The sequence below is a fragment of the Rhipicephalus microplus genome, chromosome 2, assembly GCF_043290135.1.
Source record: "Rhipicephalus microplus isolate Deutch F79 chromosome 2, USDA_Rmic, whole genome shotgun sequence".
NCBI lineage: Eukaryota > Metazoa > Arthropoda > Arachnida > Ixodida > Ixodidae > Rhipicephalus > Rhipicephalus microplus.
Window position 1 is genome coordinate 50,986,040 of NC_134701.1, and position 11,143 is coordinate 50,997,182.

Consider the following 11,143-nt stretch of genomic DNA (forward strand, 5'->3'; position numbering starts at 1 on the left):
GCACAGCATTTGCAAGGTGCCAACTGCACTCAAGCCTCGATATAATCAATGTGCATCAAACGAATCATCATAACGCAGTAAACGAAGAGTGGTCTTGCCAATGAAAGTATAGTTAAGAATATATGTTTTTTACGATTTTTCGGGTATTAGGAACCCATTGTCATGTAAATTGCAACTCTGTTTTAATTAGGCTTGAGAGTATACTTTATATGGAGGTTGATGCTGATTATGAAAAACAAGTGCGATCCAGACCACAAAATGTTTCTGCCATCACGGCACAGCATTTACAAAGGGCTAACTGCACTTAAGCCTCAATATAATTAACGTGGATTAAACGAAGCATCATAACGCTGTAAGCGAAGAGTGGTCTTGCAATGAAAATAGTGTTAAAAACATACGTTGATTACGACTTTTCGGGTATAAGGAACTTATTGTCATGCAAATAGCAGCTGTGTTTATAGAGGCTTGAGGGTGTACCTTATAAGGAGGATGATGCTGATGACTATGAAAAACTAGTGCTATCCAGACCACACATAGTTTCTGCCAACACGGAGCAACATTTACAAGTTGCCATCTGCACTCAAGCCAGGATATAACAAACGTAGATGAAACAACGCATTATAAGACAGGAATGAAGAGCGGTCTTGCCATTGAAAGTAGTGTTAAAAACATACATTTGTTACGATTTTCCGCGTATAAGAAACCCATTTTCGTGCAACTAGCAACTCTGTTTTAATGAGGCTTGAGAGTATACGTTAAAAGGAAGATGATGCTGATGACTATGAAAAACAAGTGCGATTCAGACAACACAATATTTCTGCCATCACGGCACAGCATTTACAAGCTGCCAACTGCACTCAAGCCTCAATATAATGAACGTATATAAAAGGAAGCATCATAACGCTGTAGGCGAAGAGTGGTCTTGCAATAAAAGTGGTGCTAAGAATATACGTCTTCTACAAATTTTCAGTCATATGGGACACATTTTCGTGCAAATAGCAACTCTATTTCTTGGAGGTTTGAGTTTATATGTCATGACAAGTATGATCCTGATGACGATGAAGAACAAGAGTGATCCATAGTACACAATGTTTCTGCCATCACGGCACAGCATTTGCAAGGGGCCAATTGCACTCAAGCCTCAATACAATGAGCATGGATAAAACGAAGCATCATAATGCAGTAAATGATGAGTGGTCTTGCAATGAAATAAGTGTTAATTACATACCTTTATTCCAAATTTTCAGTCATAAGGTACCCATTTTCGTGCAAATAGCAACTGTATTTTATTGAGGTATGAGTGTATACGTCATTACGAGTATGATCCTGATGTCAATAAAGAACAAGCGCGATCCACGCTACACATTGTTTTTGCCATCACGGCACATCGTTTGCAAGTCGCCAATTACACTGAAGTCTCGATATATTGAACGTGGAATAAACAAAGCATCATGAAGCAGTAAAGGAAGAGTGGTCTTGCAATGAAAGTAGTGTTAAGAACATACATTTATTATGACAATTCGGGTAAAGGGAACCAACTGTAAATGCAAATAGCAACTCTGTTTTAATGAGGCTTAAGGGTATACGTTATAAGGAGGATGATGCTGATGACTATATAAAAACAAGTGCGATTCAGACCACACAATGTTTCTGCCAACACGGAACAGCATTTACAAGGTACCAACTTCACTTAAGCCACGATATAACGATTGTGGATAAAACTAAGCATCATAACACAGTAAATAATGAGTGGTCTTGCAATGAAAGTAGTGTTAAAAACATTTATTTGTTACGATTTTTCTAGTATAGAAAACCCATTGTCATCCAAATTGCAACTCTATTTTAATGAGGCTTGAGAGTATATGTCATGATGAGTGTGATCCTAATGACGGGGAAGAACAAGCGCGATTCATACCACACAATCTTTCTGCCATCACAACACCACATTTACAAGCTGCCAACTGCACTCAAGCCGCAATATAATGAACGTATATAAAAGGAAGCATCATAACACTGTAGGCGAAGAGTGGTCTTGCAATAAAAGGGGTGCTAAGAACATACGTTTTCTACAAGTTTTCAGTCATGAGGTAACCATTTTCTTGCAAATAGCAACTCTATTTTATTGAGTTATGAGTGTATACGTCATGACTAGTATGTTCCTGGTGACGATGAAGAACAAGCGCGATCCATACCACACAACGTTTCTGCCATTACGGCACAGCATTTGCAAGGTCCCAACTGCATTCAAGCCTTGATATAACGAACATGGATCAAACGAAGCATCATAGCACAGTAAGGGAACAGTGGTCTTGCAATGAAAGAAGTGTTAAGAACATACGTTTATTAAGACATTTCGGGTATAAGGAACCCATTGTCATGCAATTAGCAACTCTGTTTATAGAGCCTTGAGGGTGTACGTTATAAGGAGGATGATGCTGATGATGATGAAAAACAAGTGCAATCTAGACCACACAATATTTCTGCCATCACAGCACAGCATTTACAAGGTGCCTATTGCACTGAAGCCTCAACGTAATGAAAGTAGATAAAACTTAAGCATCATAACGCTGTAAGCAAAGAGTGGTCTTGCCACTGAAAATATAGTTAAGAATATATGTTTTTATGATTATTCCGGTATTAGGAACCCATTGTCGTGCAAATTTCAACTCTGTTTTAATGAGGCTTGAGGGTATACGTTATATGGAAGTTGATGCTGATGACTATGAAAAACAAGTGCGATCTAGACCAGACAATGTTTCTGCCATCACGGCACAGCATTTACAAGGTGCCAACTGCACTCAAGCCTCAATATAATGAACGTAGATTAAACAAAGCATCATAACGGTGTAAGCAAAGAGTGGTCTTGCAATGAAAGTAGTGTTAAAAACATACGTTAATTACAATTTTTCGGGTATAAAGAACTTATTGTCATGCAAGTAGCAACTCTGTTTATTGAAGTTTGAGGGTGTACCTTATAAGGAGGATGATGCTAATGACTATAAAAACAAGTGCTATCCAGACCACACAATGTTTCTACTAACACGGAACAGCATTTACAAGGTGCCAACTGCACTCAAGCCACGATATAACGAACGTGGATAAAATGAAGCATCATAAGACAGGAATGAAGAGTGGTCTTGCCATGGAAAGTTATGTTGAAACATGTATTTGTTACGATTTTTCACGTATAAGATACCCATTTTCGTGCGAATAGCAACTCTATTTAATGAGGCTTGAGAGTATACGTTATAAGGGGGATGATGCTGATGACTATAAAAAACAAGTGCGATTTTTCTGCCATCACCGTGCAGCATATAAACGGTGTGTACTGCACTTAAGCCTCGATATAATGAACGTGGAATAAACAAAGCATCATAACGCAGTAAGTAAAGAGTAATGTTGCAATGAAAGTGGCGCTAATAAAATACCTTTATTACAAATTTTTTGTCATAAGGTACCAATTTTCGTGCAAATAGCAAGTCTATTTTATTGAGTTATGAGTGTATTTGTCGTAACGAGTATGATCCTGATGACGGTAAAAGCAAGCGTGATCCATACCACACAATTTTTCTGCCATCACGGCACAGCATTTGCACGGTGCCAACTGCACTCAAGCCTCGATATCACGAACACGGATCAAACGAAGCATCATAGCACAGTAAGCGAAGAGTGGTCTTGCAGTGAAAATAGTGTTAAATAGATACGTTTATAACGACTTTTTGGGTATAAGGAACTTATTGTCATGCAAATAGCAACTCTATTTATGGAGGCTTGAGGGCGTACCTTATAAGGAGGATGATGCTGATGACTATGAAAAACAAGTGCTATCCAGACCACACAATGTTTCTGTCAACATAGAACAGCATTTACAAGGTGCCAACTGCACTCAAGCCACGATATAAGGAATGTGGATAAAACGCATCATAAGACAGGAATGAAGAGTGGTCTTGCCATGGAAAGTCATGTTTAAAACATACATTTGTTACGATTTTTCACGTATAAGAAACCCATTTTCGTGCAAAAAGCAGCTCTGTTTTAATGAGGCTTGAGAGTATACGTTATAAGGAGGATGATGCTGATGACTATAAAAAAGAAGTGCCATCCAGGCCACACAATTATTTTGCCATCACGGCACAGCATTTAAACGGTGTGTACTGTACTCAAACCTTGATATAATGAACCTGGATGAAACGAAGCATCTTAACACAGTAAGTGAAGAGTGGTCTTGCCATTGAAAGCGGCGCTGAGACCGTAACTTTAATACAAATTACAATTTTCGGTCATAAGGTACCTACTTTCGTGCAAATAGCAACTCTGCTTTAATGAGGCTTGAGGGTATACGTTGTAAAGAGGATGATGCTGATGATTATTAGGAACAAGTCCGATTCAGACCACACAATGTTTCTGCCATCACAGAACAGCATTTACAAGGCACCAATGGCACTCAAGCCTCGATATTATGAACGGGGAATAAAGAAAGCGTCATAACGCTTTAAGTGAAGAGTGGTGTTGCAATGAAAGTGGCGCTAATAACATACCTTTATTACAAATTTTTTGTCATAAGGTACCCATTTTCGTGCAAATAGCAAGAGTATTGTGTTGAGGTATGACTGTGTACGTCATGACGAGTATGATCCTGATGACGATGAAGAACAAGCTCGATCTATACTACACATTGTTTCTGCCCTCATGGCACAGCATTTTAAAGGTGCCAAGTGGACTCGAGCCTCAATATAAGGAACATGGATCTAACGACACATTCTAACGCCGTAAAGTGAAGGGTGGTGCTGCAATGAAAGTAGTATTAGGTATATACACTTGGAAGGATAAGATTTTTTCGGTATAACAAACCCATTTCAGTGCAAACAGCAACTCTGTTTGAATGAGGCTTGAGGGTATACGTTATAGTGAGGATGATGCAATGACAATAAAAAACAAGTCCGATCCATTTCACAATATGTTTCTGCCATCACAGCACAGCATTTACAAGGCGCCAACTGCACTCGAGCCTCAATATAATGTACGTGGATAAAACGAAGCATCATAACACTGTAAGCGAAGAGTGGTCTTGCCATGAAAGTGGGGCCAAGAAGATACATTTATTACAAATTTTCTGTCCTAAGGTACCCATTTACGTGCAAATAGCAAGTCTATTTTACTGAGGTATGAATGTATACGTCATAATGAGTATGATCCTGATGATGGTAAAAAACAAGCAGGATCCATACCACACAATTTTTTTGCTATCACGGCACAGCATTTGCAAGGTGCCAACTGCATTCAAGCCTCGATATAATGAACACGGATCAAACGAAGCATCATAGCACAGTGAGCGAAGAGTGGTCTTGCCATTGAAAGTATAGTTAAGATTATGTTTTTTATGATTTATAAGGTAGTAGGAACCCAGTGTCATGCAAATTGCAACTATGTTTAGTGAGGCTTAAGAGTATACGTTATAAGAAGGATGATGCTGATGGCTATTAAAAAGAAGTGCGACCCAGATCAGACAGTGTTTCGGCCATCACGGCACAGCATTTACAAAGTGTAAACTGCACTGAAGCCTCAATATAATGAACGTGGATAAAACTAAGCATCAAAATGCTGTAAGCGTAGAGTGGTCCTGCAATGAAAGTGGGGCTAAAGACATACCTTTTTTCAAATTTTCGGTCATAAGGTACCCACTTTTGTGCAAAAAGCAACTTTATTTTACTGAGGTATGAGTGTATACGTCATGACGAGTATGATCCTGATGACAATGACGAACAAGTGCAATACTTAACACACATTGTTTCTGCAATCACGGAACAGCATTTGCAAGGTGCCAACTGGACTCAAGCCTCGATATATCGAACAAGGGTCAAACGCAACATCCTTACGCAGTAAGTGAAGAGTGGTCTTGCAATGAAAGTAGTATTAAGTTGATATACTTGGAAGGATGAGATTTTTTGGGTATAACGAACCCATTTTAGTCCAAATAGCAACTCTGTTTGAATGACGCTTGAGGGTATACATTATAATGAGGATGATGATGCTGATGACTATGAAAAACAAGTCCGATCAAGTGCACACAATGTTTCTGCTATCATGGCACAGCATATCCAAGGTGCCAATTGCACTCATGCCTCAATATAATGTACGTGCATAAAACGAAGCATCATAACACTGTAAGCAAAGAGGGGTCTTGCAATGGAAATGGTGCTGAGAACATACCTTTATTATAAATTTTCGGTCATTAGGTACCCAATTTCGTGCAAATAGCAACTCTATTCTACAGAGGTATGAGTGTATACGTCAAGACGAGTATGATTCTGATGACGGTGAAAAACAAGCGCGATCCATACCACACAATGTTTCTGCCATCACGGCACAGTATTTTCAGGGTGCCAACTGCACTGAAGCCTCGATATAATGAACGTAGATCAAACGAAGGATTGTAACGCAGTAATGAAGAGTGGTCTTGCAATGAAAATAGTGTTAAGAACATACATTCATTAAGACTGTTCGGGTATAAGGAACCCTATGTCATGCAAATAGACCTCTGTTTTCATGAGGCTTGAGAGTATACGTTATATGGCGGTTGATGCTGATGACATCTAAAAACAAGTGCGATCCAGACCAGACAATGTTTCTGCCATCACGGCACAGCATTTACATGGCGCCAACTGCACCCAAGCCTCAATATAACGAACGTGAATTAAACGAGGCATCATAACGCTGTAAGCAAAGAGTGGTCTTGCAATGAAAGTAGTGATAAAAACTTACGTTTATTACGACTTTTCGGGTATAAGGAACTTATTGTCATGCAAATAGCAACTCTATTTATAGAGGCTCGAGGGTGTACATTATAAAGAGGATAATGCTGATGACTATGAAAAACAAGTGCTATCCAGACCACACAATGTTTCTGCCAACATGGAACAGCATTTACAAGGTGCCAACTGCACTCAAGCCACGATATAACGAACGTGGATAAAACGAAGCATCATAAGACACGAATGAAGAGTGGTCGTGCTATGGAAAGTCGTGTTCAAAACATACATTTGTTACAATTTTTCACGTATAAGGAACCCATTTTCGTGCTAATAGCAACTCTGTTTTAATGAGGCTTGAGACTATACATTAGAAGGAGGAAGATGCTGATGACTATCAGAAAAAAGTGCCATCCAGGCCACACAATTATTCTGCCATCACGGCACAGCATTTAAACGGTGTGTACTGCACTCAAGTCTCGAAATAATGAACGTTGATAAAACGAAGCATCATAACACAGTGAATGAAGAGTGGTCTTGCCAATAAAAGCGGTGCTAAGAACATAACTTTATTTCAAATTTTCGGTCATAAGGTACCTACTTTCGTGCAAATAGCAACTCTGCTTTAACGAGGCTTGAGGGTATACGTTATAAGGAGGATGATGCTGATGACTATTAAAAAAAAAAGTGCGATCCAGACCACTCATTGTTTCTGCCATCACGGAACAGCATTTACAAGGCACCAACGGCACTGAATCCTCGACATAAAGAATGGGGAATAAACAAAGCATCATCACGCAGAAAGTGAAGAGTGGGCTTGCCATTGAAAGTAGTGTTAAGAACGTACATTTGTTACCATTTTTCGGAAACAAGGAAAGCTTTGTCAGGCAAATAGCAACTGTGTTTAAAATAGGCTTGAGAGTATACGTTATATGGAGGTTGATGCTGATGACTATGAAAAACAAGTGCGATGCAGACAACACAATGTTTCTGCCATCACGGCACAGCATTTAAAAGGTGCCAACTGCACTCAATCCTCAATATATTGAACGTGGATTAAACGAAACATCATATCAATGTAAGCAAAGAGTGGTCTTGCAATGAAAGTAGCGTTGAAAACATACGTTATTACGACTTTTCGGGTATAAGAAACCTATTGTCATGCAAACACCAACTCTGATTATAAAGGCTTGAGGGTGTATCTTAAAAGAATGATGATGCTGATGAATATGAGAAACAAGTGCTATCGAGACCACACAATGTTTCTGCCAACACGAAACAGCGTTTACAAGGTGCCAACTGCACTGAAGCCACGATATAACGAACGATATAATGAACGTGGATAAAAGAAGCATCATAAGACTGGAATGAAGAGTGGGCTTGAAATGGAAAGTAGTGTTACAAATATACATTAGTTATGACTTTTCGCGTATAAGAAACCCATTTTCGTGCAAATAGCAACTCTGTTTTAATGAGGCTTGAGAGTATACGTTGTAAGGAGGATGGTGCTGATGACTATAAAAAAGAAGTGCCATCCAGGCCACACAATTATTCTGCCATCACGGCACAGCATTTAAACGGTATGTACTGCACTCAAGCCTCGATATACTGAACGTGGATGAAACGAAGCATCACAAAAAAGTAAGTGAAGAGTGGTCTTGCCATCGAAAGTGGTGCTAAGACCGTAACTTTATTACAAATTACAATTTTCGGTCATAAGGTACCTACTTTAGTGCAAATAGCAACTCTGCTTGAATGAGGCTTGAGGGTATACGTTAAAAGGAGGATGATGCTGATGACTATTAAAAACAAGTGCGATCCAGACCACTCAATGTTTCTGCCATCACGGGACAGCATTTGAAAGGCGCCAGCGGCACTCAATCCTCGACATAATGAACGGGGAATAAACAAAGCATCATAACGCAGTAAGTGAAGAGTGGTTTAGCCATTGAAAGTAGTGTTAGGAACGTACATTTGTTACGATTTTTCGGAAATAAGGAAAGCTTTGTCAGGCAAATAGCAACTGTGTTTAAAATAGGCTTGAGAGTATACGTTATATGGAGGTTGATGCTGATGACTATGAAAAAGAAGTGCGATGCAGACCAGACAATGTTTCTGCCATCACGGCACAGCATTTAAAAGATGCCAACTGCACTCAAGCCTAAATATATTGAACGTGGATTAAACGAAACATCATAACAATGTAAACAAAAAGAGGTCTTGCAATGAAAGTAGTGGTAAAAACTTACGTTTATTAAGCCTTTTCGGGTCTAAGAAACCTATTGTCATGCAAATAGCAACTCTGTTTATAGAGGCTTGAGGGTGTATCTTAAAAGAATGATGATGCTGATGACTATGAAAAACAAGTGTGATCCAGGCCAGACAATGTTTCTGCCATCACGCACAGCATTATCAAGGTGCCAAGTGCACTCAAGCCTCAATATAATGTACGTGGATAAAACGAAGCATCATAACACTGTAAGCAAAGAGGGGTCTTGCAATGGAAATGGTGCTGAGAACATACCTTTATTACAAATTTTCGGTCATAAGGTACCCGATTTCGTGCAAATAGCAACTCTATTCTACAGAGGTATGAGTGTATACGTCAAGACGAGTATGATTCTGATGACGGTGAAAAACAAGCGCGATCCATACCACACAATGTTTCTGCCTTCACGGCACAGTATTTTCAGGGTGCCAACTGCACTGAAGCCTCGATATAATGAACGTAGATCAAATGAAGGATTGTAACGCAGTAATGAAGAGTGGTCTTGCAATGAAAATAGTGTTAAGAACATACATTCATTAAGACTGTTCGGGTATAAGGAACCCTATGTCATGCAAATAGACCACTGTTTTCATGAGGCTTGAGAGTATACGTTATATGGCGGTTGATGCTGATGACATCTAAAAACAAGTGCGATCCAGACCAGACAATGTTTCTGCCATCACGGCACAGCATTTAAATGGCGCCAACTGCACCCAAGCCTCAATATAATGAACGTGAGTTAAACGAGGCATCATAACGCTGTAAGCAAAGAGTGGTCTTGCAATGAAAGTAGTAATAAAAACTTACGTTTATTACGACTTTTCGGGTATAAGGAACTTATTGTCATGCAAATAGCAACTCTATTTATAGAGGCTCGAGGGTGTACATTATAAAGAGGATAATGCTAATGACTTAAAAAACAAGTGCTATCCAGACCACACAATGTTTCTTCCAACATGGAACAGCATTTACAAGGTGCCAACTGCACTCAAGCCACGATATAACGAACGTGGATAAAACGAAGCATCATAAGACAGGAATGAAGAGTGGTCTTGCTATGGAAAGTCGTGTTCAAAACATACATTTGTTACGATTTTTCACGTATAAGAAAGCCATTTTCGTGCTAATAGCAACTCTGTTTTAATGAGGCTTGAGACTATACATTAGAAGGTGGAAGATGCTGATGACTATCAGAAAAAAGTGCCATCCAGGCCACACAATTATTCTGCCATCACGGCACAGCATTTAAACGGTGTGTACTGCACTCAAGCCTCGAAATAATGAACGTTGATAAAACGAAGCATCATAACACAGTGAATGAAGAGTGGTCTTGCCAATAAAAGCGGTGCTAAGGACATAACTTTATTTCAAATTTTCGGTCATAAGGTACCTACTTTCGTGCAAATAGCAACTCTGCTTTAACGAGGCTTGAGGGTATACGTTATAAGGAGGATGATGCTGATGACTATTAAAAAAAAAGTGCGATCCAGACCACTCATTGTTTCTGCCATCACGGAACAGCATTTACAAGGCACCAACGGCACTGAATCCTCGACATAAAGAATGGGCAATAAACAAAGCATCATCACGCAGAAAGTGAAGAGTGGGCTTGCCATTGAAAGTAGTGTTAAGAACGTACATTTGTTACCATTTTTCGGAAACAAAAAAAGCTTTGTCAGGCAAATAGCAACTGTGTTTAAAATAGGCTTGAGAGTATACGTTATATGGAGGTTGATGCTGATGACTATGAAAAACAAGTGCGATGCAGACAAGACAATGTTTCTGCCATCACGGCGCAGCATTTAAAAGGTGCCAACTGCACTCAATCCTCAATATATTGAACGTGGAATAAACGAAACATCATATCAATGTAAGCAAAGAGTGGTATTGCAATGAAAGTAGCGTTGAAAACATACGTTATTACGACTTTTCGGGTATAAGAAACCTATTGTCATGCAAATAGCAACTCTGATTATAAAGACTTGAGGGTGTATCTTAAAAGAATGATGATGCTGATGAATATGAGAAACAAGTGCTATCGAGACCACACAATGTTTCTGCCAACACGAAACAGCATTTACAAGGTGCCAACTGCATTGAAGCCACGATATAACGAACGATATAA